This window comes from Rhyacophila brunnea, unplaced genomic scaffold (assembly GCF_057557595.1).
Source record: "Rhyacophila brunnea isolate RB1 unplaced genomic scaffold, BYU_Rbru_1.0 scaffold_20, whole genome shotgun sequence".
Classification (NCBI taxonomy): domain Eukaryota; kingdom Metazoa; phylum Arthropoda; class Insecta; order Trichoptera; family Rhyacophilidae; genus Rhyacophila; species Rhyacophila brunnea.
In genome coordinates, this window is record NW_028232860.1 from 12,263,087 (window position 1) to 12,287,560 (window position 24,474).

A 24,474-nucleotide genomic window follows, 5' to 3' on the forward strand; every position below is an offset into this window, starting at 1 on the left:
TGGTCACAATGTTACGTTAAAAGATATCTGCATCTGACAAAATGTGAAAAAAGTTGATGTAGCAAAAAGATATATTGCAAGCTTAAAATTCAAGATAAATTCATTTTTTTTTAAAGAAGTGATTTATAGTTTGTGTTGGGATGCTGATTTCGCTTATTTTGATATAAAATACTTCAAAATATCTTATAAAATAACTCTTGTCAGAATGATTTTAAAATTTTGTTTTTGCTCTCCTGTAAAATAGTGTAAACAGTGGTTACATGTAAGTTGTACGTATGCAGTTCATCGTGGGACACTTATTCGTGCGCCGCAGTACGTGAAACATGAGTTTGTATAACATTTTATCAAATGACAGTAGTTATAACCGTTTATCATCACAGTACCGAATTATTGTATTTAACAATATAATGTAACGTATTTTTATACATTCCGCATAAACCACACAGGCTCCATTAATAAATGAATTTTCAACGAAACAAACCAAAAAGAAAATTTCACTGATTACAGAATAAGCCACAATTAATTTGCATAAAATGGTCACTTAAGACATCGTGATAACTAACATGACAACAAATATAATCGTTCATATCTCAATATAATATATTGAGAGATATATTATATTATATTATAATCAAAGAAGGAATTCAATATTATAATTATTAATAATATATAATCACGACGTTACACCATTTTCAATATTTTAAAATGAAAATAAATACTTACTTCTCTATCTCATTTTCTAATTATAAATTAGAGCTCTTCAGACATCCTTCATATAAAATAAGTCAGATTTAAAAAAAAAAACTTTTCTTTGAGAAGTTATGATTTTTTCAAAGACGCGTGGGAAATTTTCCAGGAGGCACTTACTTGTAGAATTTTGTAAGTCTTCGTTTTTTCCTTTCATTGAGATAAATTATTTTAAATTAAATATGGTACTCGAAGAGAACTTTTATTTTGATAAATGCGCCAAGGTCTATTTATTAGAAATACTTTTTATTTATTTTGAAAATGGTTTATTCAAGTGACCGAATTTTTACTTCTTACTCACATATTATTTCATATTTTTTACAATAATTTGTGTAACTGAATTTTCGGTTGGTAGTTTTGAATTCGAAATAGTTTTTTACATTTTTATTATTTTACCAAACGGAAAGAATCTTAAAACTTACATTAATTACATCACCATGTTTGATCCTAAGAGATCTATAGAGTGGATTTTATATCAACAGATTGTTGTGTCTACGAGAAATCATTATTAGCCACTTGCTCAACCTATTAGGTCCATATTCTGACGCATACACAAATTGACAAACAACAACATATTATGGTGTACTTGCCAGACACAGGATCGAACCTGGGACCTACGACCGTATATGCCGACGTTTAAGCCAAGCGGCCATCGCGGGAAAACAGACGATGTAAATGTATAACTAGTTTTATATATCGTCGCCTTACTATTAAAACCCATTAAGTTTGTTTGAGAAGAATGTTGTGGGGAAGGAAAAAACATAATAAAAACAATATTTTAAGCACCTATCTAATCGATGAATCTGCTGTGAAATACGAGGTTTTAATACCATGTTTGAAACTACAAGACCTACGGGTTTTTAAAATTTCTCAATAGATGGACAGCATACTAGTCTAGACTCTAGAGAACGGAGATTTTGATATCATTCAAAATGTTTTTTCGTTTAAATTTTGTTAAACGAACTTAATTTTTCCATAATATCGGACTTACGAGGTCTTAATATTAGTAACGTGACGATAATATGTTGTATAAATGATTAAATTAATGATTATTATGTTAGTAATTATTGAGATTTGATTTTTTACTGCGCTCGTGGAGACGAATATCATACATCTATCGTTGTTAGCCACTTGCTCAACCTATTAGGTATAAATACCTATGTTTTGCAAAACAACTTGAATTCTCCAGATCCAAGTTTTGACCTCAAGAACCACTACATTATCATCCGACATCAGGGCGATCATCATTCTATTATCTGCTACTTGTAACACTTGTGATACTTCATATGACGTATCAAATAATTGAGGATGGAAAAAGGATTTAAAATTATACACATTTAATTTTTTTATAAAAATCGATGTTTTTTTAAATAAATATGAAAAATATTAAAACTATGAATTAGTCAAAAATCTTTTCTATGCATTAGAGAAAACTTAATAAACTAAATTAAAATTGTTAAAATGACTGCAAAATAAATAAAAAAATCACATTATATAACGTTATTTAAAAAAATGTACGTTTTTATTTGTAGTTTTATATTTTTAGATACGTATTTATTAATTAAACACTTTAAAATGTAAATTATCAACAGAAAAACGTCTCAAATTTTTTCGTTAGGTGCCTCGGTAGGTGAAATATTTATAGCGGCGAGTCAAGCGTTGGGGGGGAGGGGGGGGGGGTATTATGAGTGCGAAAAATCCGAGCGGCAAAAATCCTAACAACCACTACCAGAAAATGAATTGAGTCAATATTACACGATGATAAGCATGACTTAGATTCTTAGATAAACGTAATTTATGTTGGCGAAACAATATTAATCGGCTAACAATATCCGACCAGATAGTTAATGACAGTTTCATACAACTTTTCCCGATTCTGTCACACGTTTACCAAGTATTAATTACGCCGGTGTTTGTTTACGTAATGCAAAGCACGGACGGGAGAAACTTCTCGAAGGTGGGGCGGTAATATCGGTTCGCGCTTTAGCCCCTACATTTAATACGTACGTGCCGAGTACCCCGCCAAAATGGGGTGTCAAAAACACATGCTATGAATTCCACGTATATTAACGCCCCCGCGTCACTTGCGCTACTTTTTACTGCATATGCTCAAATGGACTAAACGCATTTGGTATACTATGCTCACTGCTGTATATATACAGCAGGAGCGAAGGGTGACTTTTGGAAAGAGGTAAGCTGTGGAGTTCAGAGAAAATGAACACGCTTGTCAGGTAGGGAAATAAGAAGATAATACGATATTATTACTGATTCTTCTTCTTATTGTGCCATCACCTAGCGGAGGTCGGCCACCATCAAGGCGATCTTATCTTTGTCGTCTGCAACCCGGAACAGTTCGGTGAAGCTACACTCGTACCAATCACGCCAATTAAGCCACGAAATGTGGCGCCGTCCTCTGCTGATGAATAGGAATAATGATAACGACACTAAAATACGATGATATTTCAAAACTCACTGACGACTTAAAATTTACGTATTTTATAAAACATTTATACACATCATAAATCAATAAATAAAATTTCTTTTTATTTTTAAAAACAATCTATATTTATTAATACGCGATTAAACGCCATAGTTTTTTTTAATTATTTAATTATTAATTAATTATTTTGGTCATGACAACAATATTATGCGCAATGGTTTTAGGCTCTGCGATATGAGCTTACCATTTTCATACAATTCGATAGACTGGGCGGGGTTACGTGACGTAAAGTCCATACGAAAAAAATTCACAATTCCTTGAGAGATAATCGACATTTATTTACGTCAAAGCAGATGGCGCGCTGTGATATATATTTTTAAACCTTTACAGATTGTTTTGTAATCTATATACTACATTCCTACATTTACGACATCTGTCGTTGGCAAATTAAATTATTTTTATAGAATACAAAATAATGAAATGATCATATAAATATGTCAATATGCAATTAAATAATATTTTTCTTAAGATGGTAGGCTTAATCGCCTAGTATGAAATCTTCGCCACTGATATACAGGTAGACCATCATTAATCATCAGCCGAAGTCAATACACTACTGAATGAAGGCTTATCTTGGCTCCTTCCACTCATCACTGCCACGTAATCTACCAAAATTTATGAGTTCGTCTATCCAGTGAGTTTTAGGCATACATGTGGGCGTTTAATGCCCTTTACCACTGTATGACAGGATTTGTCCAGCAGTGGTCCACTCCCCGAGCGACATGCTAACCTATTGCCATTTTATCTGATCAGCTACTTCTATCAACTCGCGTACACCTGTCTGTTTCCTTATCCATTACTTTATTTTGTGATCTTAAAATGTTAAAACCAATCAATTAAATTTGATAGTCTACATAATAATAATGTTTAAACAAGCGTGCGCATAGTATAATACAAAATTGTATGAAAGGGTCTATTTTAAAAACAATATGTTTTTAATTATTTTTAAGGCGGCAGGAGAGGAGGGGGTATGAAACTCTGTCAGATGTAAATGGCTTTCACATTTACCACGCCTACTACTCATAGCTTCATCAATCGTCTTTCGCTGTTTCTTGAAATGAATATTAAATAAATTGCGGCAAGCTATTCGGTATTATGTTGACCGTTGTATGACTGCAACTTCGCGGCGTTTTGCTGACCAAGCCTGGATAAGGTAGCCGTAGATGAGGTTATGTCCGATACTTGTGTAACTCGCTGATTATTGCGTTGTTGCAATCACGCTGACAAGGCCTGGGGTTTTTAACAGCGTACATTTGTATTTTTTTTTCATTTTTGCAAAGGGGGGGGGGGAGAACGAACCCAAAACCCCCCTTCACTTGTGTGCGCCTTTGTATAGATAAAATTTAATATCCATATTATTTAGGCATCCATCTGTGCTATACGACAAACGCTAAATGTATACCTACAAACTGCGATGAAATGAGATAGGGCAAGTGGGTAAACAACCACAATATTAACTTTACGTTTGTATACGTTTACGGTGTACGTTAAGTATAATTATAAATGAATGAGTGGGGGTGGGGGTGCAAACAGGACTGTGTTATGTGTTTTATTGCCGGGATTGTTGTAATTATAATAACACTGGGGTTTCTGTGTTTACTTAAATAATTAGATATCGTTTGCCGAAATAAGATAACAATGCTTCCGGCATTTATTCTTATAGCTGTGATTAAGGCTTCATGTTATTTAAATATATAGCCTTCCCCCTGATGGTTGTGTTACTTTAATGGGTATAGTGATTCAGAAGTGATGGCTGACAAGTTCTGGGAACATTAATTTCACAGTACCTAGTTATTTTTAGTAATTATGGTGCTATTAGGGTATCTAGTGACTGAACACGAACGATGCAATTTGATACATTTGATTAATAATGTACTTTTATGAGAATTTTAAATAATAAATTCGTGCCAAAAAGATGAATATGATTTTTAAAAATAAATTAAAAAAATCGTTACATCATTATATTATATACGTATTTAGTTTAGTCTAAATCTAAAGTACTAAATAAATATTTGAATAATTCATTGTTATAGGTACCTAATATATTTTTTAATTAATTTAAAAAAAATGTATTCAACTTGAAATCGATTTAATTTATATATAATCAAGATTTAGTATTGTGGCCATGGAAAATCGTACAAACTTCATATCATTGTTCCAGTAGGTATGGCCTGGTTTGTAAAGTGGCTGTCTTTAAAGTCGTATGTTGGTAGTTTAATCATTTTCTGGGAGACCAATAAATGTTTGATCCATTGCAAAGATTAGTTGGGCAATTGAGCGGAGTTACCGCATTTTTATTATCTGATATTTTTTTTATTATCTACACCGCAAGCGCCATGTAGACAAATTAGGATTTAACTCTATGTTCACTCCGTAATTTTTATCTCACAGTCTTACAGCCAGTCAGCTTAGTCAGATTAACTCTGACCCTTTTGATAATACAGGTCCTCTATTTTGAAAATAAGTACCTTACACTATCGAAATTCGTTTCTAGTGTAAGTGTGGTTATCTAGTTGTCAAATGTGATAAATGAACTGAACTAATTCTTTGGCATGTTCATTTGGTTATTTGGTCGAGCGAGTCATCTTATCTTATTAATCTATTTTCGAGTACCGTTTGAAGTATTCTCTGTTATTGTTGATTGATCTCTGAGGACTCTGAATAAATACTAAAACCCACAGTGTTTCTATTTTATAAATATAACTTTCAAATTTTTAATATATAACGCCTTTTTGCTAACTCTGCCTATTTATTATCTTATAAGTAGAGGCAGGTACTTAGAAACATATGAGAGGTAAACTTAAAGACAACATAAATTGTTTCTGAGCATTATTATTGCAGTACTTATTTGAAGATCAAACAAGCTTTGCTAAAATATTTTACTGCAATATGTTTGCAAAACTATCGCAGTTATTTATTAATCAGACCAAGAGTCCATGTGCAATTTCAAACTTTATCTTATCTTAAGACATAGGCGTGCATTTGGATTCTTTGCAGAATTACTTTATGAGATAAATCAAAATAAAATGTCTATTATAAATGATTATAAAAAATTGCGATAGATATTATATAAAGTAGGTTGTTTTGTTTTTTAGTGTGGTTAAAGTTGTAGCTTTAAAGTGAATCGCCCATTTCAATAAATTATCTCGTGTCTCGTTTTGACCAAAAATGAACTGAATATGCAATTGAATTCATTATTCAAAGAGGCATACACATTTTCTATAAACATTTCCAAAACTCATCTTTTGCAGTCAGTATAAAGATTAACAAATATCGTTCGATTTTAAAATGCATCTTGTCCGTCTGGTGGCAATTTTAAAATATCATTTATTCCATTGTTACAGAGTGGGTATTTTGAAACCTTTGCTCAATACGGGAAAGTATTTCATGTCCCCCAAATCTTTCAAGCATTTAATTGGAAAAGCTCTGTATTTATATTAAAGGCACCCGCTAAATGGCCCAAGAAAAAATTGTTATTTTTTCTATGTATTGGTTCTATACACGTTTTTGTGAATATCTCAAAACAAAATAAAATGGATTAAGTAGGTGAGTTTTGAAAATGGGCGACTCAAGTATATTATACATAATTGGTTTGTAACTTAATAAAATGATGGATTTTAGTGAGTTTTGCTTCAGTTTTTGTGTGATTTTGCGTGATTGAAACATATTCGAAATTTCTTCATTTTTAGGTTGTTTATAAGTAAAATACCATGCTCGCTCCTGAGTAAAGCATATCAGCCACCATAAAGTGGAGGTTAAATAAACATTCTTTATAAGTTTTGCTTGTTAACCCATTGCTTACGGGCCACACAAAATTGTGTTTTTGCTAATTGCTTTTTAAATGCAAATTAACACGTTTATTAAAAAAAATAATTAAAAGAGCCTGTAAACATTGGGATAATCATTTGTCAAACCCACTCAGTCCTGCTGCACTAGATCAAACATACGTTGAAAAGACAATGTATATTTTTTTCCAGTTGAAGGATCTTACTCACGATTCACTCTTTCATAGACGGCCTCTCTACCAATTAGGCTACTGTGAGGGCCTCTAAAAACATATATTATCTTTAGTCACTCAGAAAAAATCTGTTTTCAGATATTCACAAACTTTTAAATGCGATGTTTGTTTCTAGACATGTACAATGCATCGCCACTAGTGAAATGATTCATACTGGTGAGAAACCATATTAATTCAATGTTTTTTCTTATACAAACTAAACGTAATAGTACTTTAAAATACATAAATTGATAGGTATGCATTGTATTATTATAATAATTGACATTTCTCAAAATGAAGACATCGATTATGAAATTGGCAAAAAAATACACTGTTCAACTAACTAAGCCTATATTGGTTTACAGACAGACATCTTCTATCAAGACTTCTCTCAAATAAAACTAAAATGAAGCTTCCCAAAACCCTCATTAGTCAAATATTGACCTATGGATTGTAGTCTTTAGAACCGCATACGACAAAATGGCACGTGACGAACTACATGCGTTGTACGATTATCCCTCTGATCCACAAGTGAAAAGGGCAACTCCGCTAGGCATGCCATGTCACAAAAATAGAAGACACCTAAATACCCAAGAAGCTCCTTTTCAATATTTGGAAAAGGGGAAGGAGAATCTGGAGAACAATAATGTGGTAAGTAGTTAGACTTTGTAGCAAGTTTCATAACGTTATTGAGGCTAAAATACGATGTTTATTGATGAATGGATAAAAAAAAATGTTTAAAAAATCAGAGATAATTGAATATAATATTATATATTAAATTATTATCCGGTGCGCGCCACTGCTCGAGATGTGGGTGAGTTTGTCTGTGGTATGCACACGTGGTACGAGACGCGTGTGCATTTCATTTGAAGCAAAATTATCTTGCGGATTTCCCACGGCCCAACTTTAAAAGCCAGACTAAGCTGAACTAAAATACATACCTCCTAGAAATCTAAATAAATATATTTAACGTTTTAATGCCACATTTAAGAAAGGCAAATCATAAGGGTTAACTATAAATTTAATTATAGTTAACCCTTAATTAATTGTAGTATTTCGTCTTCTGAGTTTTTTGAGATGAAGTAACTCTATTATTATAATGTTGATTAAAATAATGAAATAATTTTTGCTTGCATTTATTTTCTAGATGCCTTTGTGGTATGGATACCTCGTATTTACTATCAAGGTTTCTTTAAGGACTTTTGCGCGCAAACACTATGCCACTTGAGAAAATTTCTTTTTTAAAAACACGTCGTCTATCAATTAGTGTTGATTTGGATTCAGCCAGGGCTTATGAAACCCCTTTTCAAAAGCCCTGGAAAATTCTTTGTACTGCAAGACGATGATGATTTTGACGAATATTTTGTCGTATATACATGATAAATCTTTTGTTGCTTTGGTGTGTAGATCCAACATCTATTATATTGTGCAGAAGGTTGCGTCGTGTGTGTGATGTTATATGTTCGGGACACAATGGAAATGAGATACAGTGATGTATTTTCTTGGGTTTATATTGTAACACCACATTTAAGATTGTACACGTCATTACAGGAAACTGTCACATTGATATTGATTATGTAAGATTTACATTATGATTTTGGTTGAATTGGATATTGACTGAGTAGCGAGTGAATATTTGACTGTACTGTCCTAGGCCGAAAATACAACTGATTTGTTAACTCTCATTTCCGCTTAGTATTATTGTCTGTGCTATACAAATGACCACAGACAATAATACGTCAGTTGTAGAGTTGGGTAAACCCAGCGCTCGAAATGGAAAAGTTTACGAACTGGAGCGATCGACGGTTTTCTGAAGATATTTACATAGTTATCAAATTTTATGTATTTTCATAATAATAAGTGTGATAGATTTTCTATTATATGGCATATCTTACTAAGACGGTCAAATTAATTTTTCCACGAGACGGAGCGATAATTTTACCGATTTCACGAACAGGAACGGCGCTCCGGTGCACTCCGTTCCATTTCGAGCCCTGGGTAAACCTCTACACGTATTCATTGGGAAATGAGAACTGCGATTTATAGCCACATACATTGTAGTTTTCCCGTAGAAAAAGAAATGTCTCATAAAACTGAACTTCTGAATACATTATGATATAAGATTTTAATCTTCTTCTTCTTCTTCAGCCATATCCGCCCCTTAGTTGGAGTATATGGACACCACGAGGCGCCTCCAAGAATCCCTGTCGCTCGCCAGTCTTCTTGCATCGTTTCAGATCAAACCGTAGCTCTACCATATACACTCGATAGATAGTATTTAGCGGCCTTCCAGGACGCCGTAATACGGTTGGCTTGAAGAACAGGCAAACCAGGTTGTAGTTCTCTCCTGGCATCCGCAGCACATGGCCGAGCCAGGTCCAACGACTCCTCTTCGCTCTCAATGTGATGAGAGGCTGCTTGGTGCATTCTCGTATCTTAAGTAAGATTTTAATACACGTATACTAAATTATTTGACTGAATCTGAAAGGCTTGAATTATTAATTAATTGTATTTGTAATAGTTAATTATTTTTTTAGTTTTTTTTACATCAATGCAGAAATTAAAAAGCTCTTTCTTCCGGCCTTGTATGCATTAGTATCCGGTTTAAGGTTTAAGGTTTCGAATATCCGCGTTTGTAATATGTAATAAAAAGTTAACGTTGTCCCGTCGCTTGTTGAGAATTTGACAATTAAGGAGTAGATTGTTTGCATATCTATCTTGTGTGATATTGATAGTTATTATTTAAATCGATCCACGAAGAAAATATAACACTATTAATCACCACATTTCATACTTTTTACTTCACTACGGATTATTATTAATCAACAAACATATGTGTAGTTTTAGCGACTTTCAAGAATTCATAACCTACAATATTATTTAGTAATCAGCTCAATTCTTTGCTACACTCATTTCTACTGTTCCATATATATACAGCGGTAAAGGGTGGTAGTAGGCTGTAGATATTCGACATAAATAGTGCATACTAAACTTTGTCAGTCACACTTTTTGTTCTTATTGAACTAAGAATACAAATTCCAGATGGTATTGTTTAGTTTTAGAAATTTAATTAAACCCTGCCTAGTCCAATACATAATAGTAGAGATAAATAATGCACACTTTGTCAATCATACATATTTGTTTTCATTAAGCTAACAATATAAATTGCAGGTGGTTTTTAAAATTCGATTACCCCTGCCTAAACCAAACCATATCAGATAAAAATACTCTTCTATCTGTAAACATCTAAAATGATGTGTGATTTAATGGACTCACCCGAAAATGAAATACTTATGTGACTTCGAATCCATCTTGTTTCAACTTATTTTTCTGGAATTAAATTTGTGAGGTTTTCCGTATTAAAATATTAATGCTGTCAACCCAAAAATTCGTTGTCATTTTATCAGTCAATTAAACTACCGAATAAACAACCTTTTTTAAAATATGTTTATAAATCTCGAAGAACTAATATAAATATACTTAATATATTTCCAAGAATTGTATTTCCACACTGAATAAGAAAATATAATCCGACAATGTCTCGCTCCTGGGAAATCATTTTAATAATATTGTAAAATACCACTGCCTTTAACTCTGTGAACTCAGAAAACGAAATGACATGTTTTAATCAAAACTATAAGATAATTCAAGATGGTTTTATAGTTCCAAAGATGTTGTTTTAGAAAAACCACATTGAACTTTTTTTTTATACTATACCAATATTTTTTCATTATTGCTAACGTCATTCAAATGTGAATTTGTTAAAGGATACCATCTTATCCCTTTCAATACCGGCAAAAAAAAAAATAGAAAACCCTCCCACACCGGCATGATTTCAGAAAAATCTTTCATTTCATAGTGTTGTACTAAAATGCTTACAAAAGATATATTTATGGAGACATTGGAATAAAACTCAGATTTTTTTACAATGCAATCAATATTTATTTATTGTGTGGTATTTTTGCCAGCAAGATCCTTTGTGAAGAGGCACATAGCACTCTTGACAAAGGTATCTGGTCTCTCCTCGCCTCTTATGCGCAGCACATACTTGCAGCATACAGCACATACACAGACTCGCGATGGATACTGTTTTTTTGCAATCGGTAGATGCAACCTTCAGAGTATGTCTGGATATTATTCCAGACAATCTATTATTGCCGGTGAATTCATTTAATTCGGGATTCGGAGAATGCGAACTGTCACTCTCGCCAACTGTCTCCAACCCTCGCCAATTATCTAAAACTATCTCCAACTGTCTTCAACTGTCTCCAGCTGTCTTCAACTGTCTCCAACTCTCGTCAACTGTCTCCAACTGTCCCCAACTCTCGCCAACTGTCTCCAAATGTTTCCAACTGTCTTAAAGTGTCTCCAACTCTCGCCAACTGTCTCTAACTGTCTGCAACTATCTCCAACTCTCGCCAACTATCTTTAACTGTCCGCAACTCTAGCCAACTGTCCGAAACTCTAGCCAACTGTCTCCAACTCTCGCCAACTGTCTCTACCTGTCTCTAACTGTCTGCAACTACCTCCAACTCTCGCCAACTGTCTCCAACTGTCCGCAACTCTAGCCAACTGTCTCTAACTCTCGCCAACTGTCCCCAACTCTTTCCAACTGTCTCCAAATGTTTTCAACTGTCTTCAACTGTCTCCAACTGTCTAAAAATGTCTCCAACTGTCTCCAACTCTCGTCAACTGTCTTCAACTGTCCCCAACTCTCGCCAACTGTCTCCAATTGTCTAAAACTATCTCCAACTGTCTCTAACTGTCTCTTACTGTCTGCAACTATCTCCAACTCTCGCCAACTCTCTCCAACTGTCCGCAACTCTATCCAACTGTCTCTAACTCTCGCCAACTGTCCCCAACTCTTTCCAACTGTCTCCAAATGTTTTCAACTGTCTTCAACTGTCTCCAACTGTCTAAAAATGTCTCCAACTGTCTCCAACTCTCGTCAACTGTCTTCAACTGTCCCCAACTCTCGTCAACTGTCTCCAACTGTCCCCAACTCTCGCCAACTGTCTCCAAATGTTTCCAACTGTCTTCAAGTGTCTCCAACTCTCGCCAACTGTCTCTAACTGTCTGCAACTATCTCCAACTCTCGCCAACTGTCTCTAACTGTCTGCAACTACCTCCAACTCTCGCCAACTATCTTTAACTGTCCGCAACTCTAGCCAACTGTCTCCAACTCTCGCCAACTGTCTTCAACTGTCTCCAACTCTCGCCAACTGTCTCTAACTGTCTGCAACTATCTCCAACTCTCGCCAACTATCTTTAACTGTCCGCAACTCTAGCCAACTGTCTCCAACTCTCGCCAACTGTCTCTAACTGTCTGCAACTATCTCCAACTCTCGCCAACTCTCTCCAACTGTCCGCAACTCTATCCAACTGTCTCTAACTCTCACCAACTGTCCCCAACTCTTTCCAACTGTCTCCAAATGTTTTCAACTGTCTCCAACTGTCTAAAAATGTCTCCAACTGTCTCCAACTCTCGTCAACTGTCTTCAACTGTCCCCAACTCTCGCCAACTATCTCCAATTGTCTCTAACTGTCTCCAACTGTCGCCAACTGTCTCTAACTGTCTGCAACTATCTCCAACTCTTGCCAACTGTCTCCAATATCTCCGATTCTCCGATTCGGAATTCTCCGAATTCTTTAAAAAAACATAGGATATTATTGCTAGAAATGATCTGGAAAAACAATAAACTCTTAGGTACTTATAAGTATTAGAAATAGAATGTAATAAACATAAACGTCAAAACTGTTTACACATGTTGAGGTTAGAAATATGACAGATGAAAAAAACTAAAAAATGAACGTTCCAGGTAGTATTTAATTCTTACAAAAACATAGGAAATTATTTCTAGAAATGATTTAAACATATAAGCTTACCTTTCTGTTATCCTTCTTTTTGAATAGTGACAAATTCTGTTGCGAAAGGCATACAATATTTTAGCTGTCACTTGAATGAATACGTAAGCACGAATGGTGAAATCGCGACATCACCCGAAAAAAACGATGTTTTGTAAACAATATTTTCCAGTCGATAATAGTAGTATCTACTAACAAATGATGCAAAAGTGTTGATTGAACCTTTGCTTACTTGACTGCATCAAAAGTTTTCCGAAAAAGTCAATAGATGGATGAAAATATTAAATTAATTACGGCCCGGAAAAAAACCGGAAATTTCCGGGTCCGGTATGATAAGGGTTATTATTACATGTTATTTTATGGTCATATTCATTATTAAAATTTAGTTTATTAAGTTTTCTATATTCTACTTAAAAGATTTTTGATTAATAATTCATAAATTTTAATTTTTTATATTTATTTTAAAAACATCGATTTTTATAAAAATAAAAATGTATATAACTTAAAATCCTTTTTATTCTGCACGCTGAGGGTGACTAGGAAGTAATTTGAAACTCTAACATTTATATATTTATTTAAAACAATCTAAAAAAGAAGTCAGAGATCGAAAACATTGGGCTCGGTTAATAAACAGTCGCAATTATGTTTCCACAAGTCGATTTCGAGAGTTTGTTTATGCAAACAATCCGCATGCCACAAAATGAGAAATAAACCTCCCCCCTACTCCCTGATTAATTACCCAATCGGAAATTTTCTCGTTCCCTAATTAACTAATCAAACAGCCTCCACTGTGTACAAACAAACCATTAATTATTTTGATAATTTGACTACGACGTTTGCTATACGAGTACGGTAATTCATAACACAGAGCTCGATTGCTAAACTTTGCAGATTTTTAATAAATCAAAATTGACAAGGCCTGTACAGAGATCTCTCTTTCGTGTATATCGATGGTCTTACGCAACACGATATTGAGATACAATAATGAACATTGATAAAAATTACTTACTACTATTACTACTATTAATTTTTCATATAGTTACTAATGTTTTTTATCATTATTTTTGTGCTGGGATAAATATTCATTGAAATGTTTTCTTTTTTAAGTGCAAGAATTATGTTTTTAGGTAATGTTTTTGTAGTTTAAAATCACAATAAATGAGATGTTAGAGGATGGTTTTATTTATTTATAACATATAAATACTTTGGGCCCACGTTGGTCGCCAGTTATAGTATTTATAAAATAGAAACACTATATTTATTCTGAGTTCACAGAGATTAATCAACAATAACAGAGAATACACTAAACGGTACACGAAAAAAATTAATAAGATAAGATGACTCGCTCGATTAAATGACAAGATGAACTTGCCAAAGGATTAATTCAATTCAGGTAGGTATCACATTTGACAACTAGAAACCACACTTATCACTAGAAACGAATGAAGATAGTGTAAGGTACTTGGTTTAAAAATACAGGGTTTGTATGATCAAAAGGGTCAGAGCTAATCAGACTAAACTGACTGGCTGTAAGACTGTGAGAAATCTGCGAGAGATATCAATCATCTACATAGTGCTTGCGATATCCAGTCAATAAGCAGCACCATCTATGGATATCTTATCTAAGTCACGCCGCTAAGCATAGAGTTAAATCCTAATTTCTTTACATAGTGCTTGGGGTGTCTAGTCAATGGGGCCGCGCCATATATGGGTCTCTTTTCGAAGGCATGCCAAATGCCAGTCATTAAAATTTGGTTTCGATAAACGTTCAGCATTTTTGCTTCACCAAGCTCACTAATCAAAATGGAAGTAGTCTTGGCAATTATATTTTTTGACTCGTAAGTAATAAAAAATAATACAGCTCTAGGGACTGTTTTGCAGATTCGCGCCGACTGCATAATTATGCAATTATTTTGCGGAGGCAAAAATGTTGCAGTAATATTGCAATTTGCTGTTTCAGTGATTTAATTTGTAAACAATTTACAAAACTAAATAGTTACCTCTGTAAATATTTAAATATATTATTATGATAATTTGAGTATAAAATAAAAAATGCAACTAGATGATAATAATATGTACCGTTTTAATTTCTTCAATGTTAAGACTCAAAAATTTGATAGTTTGTTTGACATGGCTTGTAAAAAACGCCTGGACATCGTCTTGTTAATTTAACAAAAAATCGAAAGAAGTATCCAATTAGATACTATTATTTAAAACAAATCAACCAATAAAACCATGTTTTATAAATCATTTAAAAAGCGAAAAAGTGTGTAAAATTCTGTGATTTATTGAGTATTGCCTACTGGATTTTACAACTTTTTTTACAACGTTTTTAATTAGCTCGTATTCTTGTTTGTCCAGTACAAATCTTGCAATTGATTTTTAACTAATTTCCCGACTAGCTAGACATTTGAACCTTTTAGAATATATCAGAACACGATGCCAATGCATTTCTTTAATACTTTTACCCATCTTTAAGCAGAATTGAATTCATTTTCAGTTAATTCTGTTTTGTGTGTAAAATTATTTCAGAAAAATCCGTAAAAAGTAAAAGACTATTATTGGTTACTAAGGGGGTGGTCTTAGCAACTAAATTATTAATAAATACGTGTGTTACTATGGAAATCAAAATGAAATGTCATAATGACAGTATTCAGTATTCTATATTTGTTTGTTTGTTTGTTTTTTATTTACTTCATATCAAGTACAAGTTTGAGCATATTGAGCATAATAATTTAACAGAAAATTTAAAAACATTGGATATAAAAAGTTCCTTTTATCTTCTAATTATTTCAGTTAATGTAAGAAGTATATATTATGACCACCTTATTATCAAAACCTGCCTAACTCCACGAAACCAATTTATGACATGAAAAACTGCTGTTCCCTAATTAATATTAAAAAAAGGACAAGTTATAATGAATGAATTAAGAATAAATAATTTACATAATAACAATTATTAATAAAATAATAATAGAAATAAATAAATAATAATTAACACCATTCCTGACTAATCTTTAAAAAGCTGTTTAGAGTTTTAAAACTCAACAGGTTTGATTTGAAAAGGTTTTTAAAGTGAATTATACATGATATTATAAGGTATGTAGGTTATTTTGAAAAAAAATATTGTATCGTGCGTACAATGGAATTTCCTCATATACCTAGACCAATTTTTGTTTCTGGTGTCATTGGTTGTATGGATATGAGCCTACTATGAAATTTTAGCACTTTTGATTTGTGTAGGTTTTTAAATTGAATACGATTTTTTTTATAATACTTTATTTCTGTGTTTAAAGCGGTTACAAGAATGACTGCATATTTTTTGCATAGATATTGAATTAGAGAATTGTTAGGCATCCAAATTTGAAGAAAAACACAGTCGTTAAGTAAGTTTTTTTAAAAATAGTATTATTATTATGCATACAAATATATTATATTCTTTTTACCACTACAATATGACATGAGGTCTGTGGCTGCCCATCGTGAATCTCGAATATGCCTTATTTATTTAAGTAATACCTACATAGCAAGGTTCTTTAACTTACAATGTAAACTATTTCATTTATGTACCTTTCATCAAAATCATGTTTGAACACGTACGCTAGAAGTCACTTTTGTCATCATCCAGACAAAGGCTTGTCACCAAATCGCTTAATTCGCGACTTCCTATTACAATATATTTTTGGAACAAATCTGATTTTGAAACAATTGAACAAATAAAATATCGCCTCGTAAACAAATTCTTTTGGAAGCAATGGGAAGAGGCTGTCCTAGACTCAGACCTCTGACAAGTTGGGTCCAGGTGACAAAAAGAATTTGCTGACAACAGTGTCGCCTCAAAACACGCCATTGCATTTGATCAATATATAAAGGAAGTATTTCTGTCTACTTCATCGCTCTCTTATCACTCAGCACACAATCAATCAACGTGACCACGACCATCGGGTAACCGCTCTATCCGGTCTGAACGGTCTAGTAACTTCCTAGAAATAACATCATTGAATTGTACTTGTAACACTGTCTGTAAATATTATTTATTGTTGGGGATTAATAAATGGGGGTACAACTTGTAACCACGCAACCAAGCTTTCGCATTCTTGAAGTCAGCCAAACCTACCTCTCCACTCTCCACTCCTTATCCCTCACAATAGGTCTATTGACAGTAGTGTAATTGGTAATATATGTACGTAAAACAATCGCAAATACCAAACATTGAGAAAATTACATAAATATATATTGACCTAACCTGCAATAGAAGAAAGAAAGGTGTTAATAATATTTGCACATTTTAATAATCAGAATATTATAACACTTGTGTAGGACGATCAAAATAATACCTGTCTAATACTGCGGCCCGGTTAAGCTTGCGCGAACTTCATAATCCGTGGCACGGTTATTTCTAGGTCCCGGTGCCAAACTATTATAGTTTGGCATGCTTGTTCGAATAACAATCGTGATGTTTATACTTAAGAGTCGAATTTGGTGCGCCAACCCCGGATTATTGTGATGATTTGGTTAGATTGTAACTGAGGTGTGTCACTAAATAATAATAGTTTACGAGTACATAGGCTCAAGAAAGCTCAGTAATATTGCTTAATGTTATATAATTGATATTATTGTACCCATCGCAATATTAGAGACCATTTAAAGCTTACCTTACTTAATAAAAATAATTTTATATTCCATTATTTCAGTATCCAGTGACCCGTGGAGGTAGGCAGATCAAGCGTTGCATAGAGGCGGAAAATAAGGAAACTTATACAAATAAAACATTTTTAAAAATAGGTACCGATGTGTTAGTTTAAAATTAATAATCAAAGTATAAAAAATCCTGTCAATATAGCTTTCGTAGTATCGTGTAGTAGGATCGATACGAAAATGAATTAATATCTTGGCAAACAAGCAGTAACTGCAATAAGTAATGGTTGCTTTTTTGCTATCATACCTCACTAAGAAATGTGTTATCATTATGCCTGATAACACATTTCTTTGCAATGATATTGAATATAATGAATTGCTTTGATAATACTGATTTTAAAGTAAACAGTATATTAAAGCTTTCAAAATTATCTAACGGATGGCATTCATAACTCAATTTAACAAATTTTGCGACTTACTGCCTTCTTCCTTGGAATGGCAGTATTAATTGTACTAGATAGGTACCCATTGTGATACATAATATTGTCATGGCGGTTTATGTGGAAATGTTCTTATGTCCAGTACGATATTATGTTGTATGTAAAATTAAGATTTCTGGTGTAGGTATTAGGTAGCCGAAAATAAATAATACTTATAATATGTAAGTAGGTACCTAACAAATTTGTGGACAATTTTAAACTAAAAATATAAGGGGACAACATTCTAAGTTTTGCTTAAGGGCACCACTTTGCCTAGGGACGTAGCTGTCAGTACCTAATAAACTAACATACGCATCGATATGTAATATCATAATATGTATAGTCGTCACAATATATCTACATAAAGATGCACTACGTTGACGTATATTCACTACAATACTCGTGCATTCAAAGGCCGTAATAATCCGTGCATTATTTTATTTTATTTTTGTATAGAATATCGTGACATCTACCGGAAGATTATCGTAATATATAGTTATATTGCACTCAAATTGAAAGCTTTTTATTATCCGCCATCAATAATTAAATTGTTATAAATTAGATCATTTCAAAAAGTACTACACGGCTTTAAGTTTTTATATGCTAATTTTCTTAGTCTGAACTTAGTATATGCTTTTGTAATTTTTCTGAATTTACTCCTGATATTATTTTTTTAAATTAAAATCTGTTCTTTATGAGGATATGATATTCTAATTCAAATTGTTTCAACAGATAATGTTCTATCTTTGGTAAATTCAAGTGGAATTGAATTGAATTCTGAAAAATCAAAAATGTCAGTTGTAGAAATGAGATCATTATTGAAGGCTATGGTTAAATGCAATAGTATGTACGTATCTAACGTCAATACAATAACATGAAGTTAGCTTATTGTGACATTTCTGATGACACGTCGTTTGTGAGGTAACGTTTATTGGGTTATAAAGGTTAAATTTCTTTCAGAAATATGGAAATGTTAGATTAAAAATGCAAATGCTTTACTATGAAAATGTTTGAAATTATAGATACCATAATACGTTTTCCATGTAGAAAATTAATATATAAGTACCTACATAATGTGTATCTTGTCTTTTATTTTGACCATGTCTGATCCTAATAAGAACATATGGGGCTTCACAGAATGGAAGTTTGTATTAAGGCAAACTTCAGTGAAACAGCAAATAATTTTCAACTATAGACGCGATGAAATTTTGGACTCGCTGACACTCGGAGACCGAACGTCGAGGTGTGAATATGTCAATTTGTTTCGTGATGGCGACGGGGGTATTAATTCTTAATTCGTGTAAAGATGACTAAAAACGTTACCCATTTACTTTAAAAAGAAAACATGACAATGAATGTATTATTATTGTTACTAATAGAACAATAAACAGAACATTAAGTGGACGCATGTTGGATATATATGACAAATTATATTTCGGTCGGCATGCGTCATTTGCACCTGCGACCCGCAATCCGCGCATCACCTAGCCACGATCTTTTTAGACCATGCCTCAACTGAGGTATAGCCTTAACCAGGGCTCGAAATGGACCGGAGCGCACCGGAACACCGTACCTGTTCGTGAAATCGGTAAAATTATCGCTCCGTCTCGTGGAAAAAATAATCTGGCCATATAATAGAAAATTTATTTGATAACTATGTGAATATCTTCAGAAAACTGTCGACTTCTCCGGTTCGTAAATTTTCCCATTTCGAGCGCTGGAACAGATTTTTGTTTTATGAGAAATGGATGTTAGCCACTTGCTCAACCTATTAGGTCCATACTCTGAGTCCAAACATAAATTGAAAAAGAATATGTGCATTTGCCAGACCCTGGATTCGAACCTGGGGTCCACGACATTATAAGCCGACGCGTAAGCCGCTCGGCCATCGTGGGCATGTGTATCACTGTAAATAATTCAAATTGAATCATTTTTTTTAATTCAACATTAGTAAAAAAATAGTTGTTATTCTTCTCATGAGTTAAAGATAATTAATCTAATTAATCTAATTAATTTAATTTGATATCCGTATAAGGTAATAAATATTGAAAAATAATAATATATTATACCAATTGCGTAGTATAGTCGTGCAAATGTTTATTTATCTATGAACATTCTGAATTGGCTATATTTTTGAAATTAATATTTATGACACCGTAAATCAAATACGACTGAATTAATTGCTGATTCAGATTATTATGAGAGCCAAATGAAAATTTGCATACTATTTAATTTATTGGAAAATCAATATAACCATTATTGTATTGTGGCTATAGCTCGAAATATAATTGAAAACTATTGTACGATGTTTATTCAATACCAGATAAAATAATAATGAAAATTATTATTATATGGAAATCTCGCAAACACAATTTGTTATAATTGACTTTATAATAATTATAATAGATTGTTACTTCACGATGGATTAGATGTTTCATATTTATTATGATCATCATCATCATCAGGGGCGCGACAACCCGGTGTGGGTCCTGGCCTCCTCCAACAGCTCCCTCCACCTGTCCCTATCCATTGTGGCCGCTTTCCAATTTGAAACCCCCAGAATACGGCAGTCACTGGCAGCTCCATCTAACCAGCGAATCATTGGCCTCCCTCTTCTTCTACGTCCGATTGGATTGCTGGACATCACTTTCGCCGGTTCATTGTCATTCATACGGTGCACATGACCTAGCCATCGCAGTTTCCCAATCTTAATTGATTGAACTGCGCTGCAATCTTCGTACAGTCCGTAGAGCTCAGCATTATATCTTCTCTTCCAATTGGTGCCATCCCTGATCGGTCCATATATACGGCGGAGAATTTTTCTTTCAAAGATGTTCAGGGCTCGTTCGTTTTGCAGAGTTAATGTCCAGGTTTCCAATGCGTAGGTGAGCACTGGCTTTACAAGTGTCTTGTAAAGAGTGATTTTAGTTCGGCGAGATAGTAAGCGGGACTTAAAATGTCTTAACAGACCAAAGTAGCATTTATTCGCAGACATGATTCTCTTGTTGATTTCTTCTGTAATATCATTATGTCGAGTTACAAGAGATCCAAGGTATATGTAACTGTTGACCGTATCAAACTTGTATGCACCAATATCTAACTTTGGTGCGACTTCTCGTGGTGTGACATAGACAGGCATGTATTTAGTTTTTGCCTCGTTTATTTGTAAACCCATTCTTTTGGCAGAGGCTTCTAGTGCTGTGAATGCCTTTTTCAGCACCAATTCTGATATGGCAATGATGTCGATATCATCGGCATACGTCAACAGCTGCACAGGCTTAGTAAATATCGTGCCGCTGCCACGGGCATCAATCTTTGCATCCCGTATCGCCTTTTCTAGCGCAATATTGAAAAGAAGGCATGCCAGAGCGTCACCTTGCCTTAGGCCATTCAGTGATACAAATGGCTCGGATATTTCCGCTTGAAGCTTTACCCGGCATTGTACTGGTGTCATTGTCATCTCTACAAGTTTAATTATTTTCGTTGGAATTTCAAATTCTCGCATTGCTTCGTATAACCGGTATCGATTAATGCTATCATAAGCTGCCTTAAAATCGATGAACAGGTGATACGTGTTAATATTAAATTCAGTGGTTTTTTCTAGAATCTGCCTTAGAGTAAATATTTGAGTAACACATGATCTCCCTCGTCGAAAGCCTCCTTGGTAGTGCCCGAGTATTCCTTCTACAATGGGTTCCAGCCGCTGGAATATCAGAATCGACAACAGTTTATATGCAGAGTTAAGGAGTGTCACCCCTCTGTAGTTACTACATTCTAGTTGATCTCCTTTCTTGTGCAGGGGAAAAATCAGCCCATCCTTCCACTCGTCTGGCATCTTTTCTGAAGTCCATACGTGGTGGATTAGTCTATGCAAATGTTTGAGCAGGCTTTCTCCCCCACATTTTATTAATTCACTCTGTAGGTTATCTATTCCAGGCGATTTGTTTGTTTTTAACCTTGACATAGCACCTTTTACCTCATTTAATGTCGGTGGTTCTTCGTTATCATCCATGCCACTTTGTACTAATTCCTGGTCATGAGTATTAATGTTAGTGTTGCCGGCATCGTTATGGGGGTATTTAAATGTTGATCAAAGAAACCCACCCACCGGGCAAGAATACGGTGCTTTTCTGTGAGTATCATGCCATCGTTATCCTTGCACATTGTGATACGAGGCTTGAAACCCTTCCTAACATTATTTATCTTTCTATAGAACAGCCGACTTTCTTGGGCTTTATAGTGTTCTTGGAGTATGATCATTTCCTTTTTTAAATAATCACGCTTCTTTTTCTTGTGTAGTTTATTTTCGTCACGCCGGCGCTTTTTATATTCATCGTCTGATGCCCGTGTTTTCTTCTGTAGCATCATTAAGTAAGCCTCATTCTTTCTCGCAGTGACTTCCCGGCAATCTTCGTCAAACCATTCTGATCGTTCACCAGTTTTTCGGCGTCCTAAGGTATCATTAGCTGAGGATACTATGGCAGTATTGCACTCTTCCCAGTGTTGATTCACCTCTTTATGGTCTCCAACCTCAACATTGATGCTCAGGTGAGTGTTCAAGCTCTTTTGGTACCGAGCCAGTTCCTGCGCAATCTTCAGTTTCTCTGTGTCAAAGGGTTTTGCTCTTGCTCCCATTTCCTTTTTGGTGTTTGAAATTTTTGCTCTAACTTTTCTACACACTAGGAAATAGTCTGAGTCTACATTAGCCCCTCTGTATGTCCGGACGCTCATTAGATCCGATCTGTGCCTGTTGTCTATCAAAATATGGTCTATTTGGTTTATTGTGCACCCATCCGGGGATTTCCAAGTTCCCTTATATATATCCTTACGGGGAAACATTGTGCTACCAATAACGATATTTAGTGACGCTGCACAGTTAATTAGTCGGGTACCATTGTCATTACTTTCATTGACTATGAGACTATGTTTTCCGACAATGGCAGTGTAGATCTCTTCCCGTCCTATTTTGGCATTTAGATCACCAAGTATTATTTTCACATCGTGATTTGGGCAACTGTTGTACGTGCTTTCTAATGCATCGTAGAAATCCTCTTTTTCCTCATCCGACTTATCCTCTGTAGAGACATGTACACTTATAAATGAGTAATTGAAGAAACTTCCTTTAATTCGCAGACGCATGATCCTTGGGTTGACTGGTTCGAACCCAATAATTAAATGTTTCACTCTCTTGCTTACGATGAATCCAGTCCCAAAGTGATGTTCACTATCATGGCAGCTATAGAGTATAGTGCAGTCTCGTTTCTCCATCACTCCTTGACCTATCCATCGCATCTCCTGTAGGGCTGTAATATCACATTGGTATTTTATGAGTTGTTCTGTAAGGAGTTTAAGTGCTCCTGGTCGATAGAGTGATAATGTATTCCATGTTCCAAATCGTATTTCCTTAAAGCATTTGCCAGGTTGTCTGAGTTTAGTGTCCGGTTTCCGAGGCTGTTGTTGTGGTTTCGTAACAATGTGTTTTTTACGGGATGAGGTTGTTAGCCCCACGCCCAACCCCTTTTTCGGAGGGCCATTTCATCCTTCTCTGTTAGCCCTGATTACACCTTCCACCAGGGTTGACTACCTGATCTTAGGTGTAGTTGCTCAGGTTTCCAGGGTTCACCACGTGGAGGTAGAGATAGGAATTGAGTAGGAGAGGCTATGCGACACTATCGGGATACAGTGTCGTGCGGTACGCATGCACTACCCCGTTAGACCCCCTCATATTTATTATGAATCACCACTAGTCAAAGCTATCTAAATGCCATTAACTATTTTTATATACAAATAGAATTACAAATTAAATATCTGTTTTCCATAGTAAGTGTTAAATTATAGCAAACTCGGTAAGGAGCTGACCGCAACAATAAATATCGGCATATCCGTTGTTCACTTAGTCAGTCATCCATTGACGCAAACGCCACATAATAGCTGACTCGATTAATTAAGGATATTATTTTTGTTGTATAAATAGCGAATAATAATTCATCGGAAATGACACTCGAATATAAGTTCCCGGCCTGTAAGAATCTCTATATCGCTACCAAGATTCGGACTTCGGAACCGTATCATAATTAGTATTGTAACATAACTACTGTAACATACTCTTGTACCGACTGTTTACGCTGTAAATAAAATACACTCCTGCATCCATCTTCGACTTATTCATCATTATCCTCAACACCATGACCTACGACACGTCGACGACTACAACATTTCCATCTAAGAAGATAAATGTTAGCAGTCTT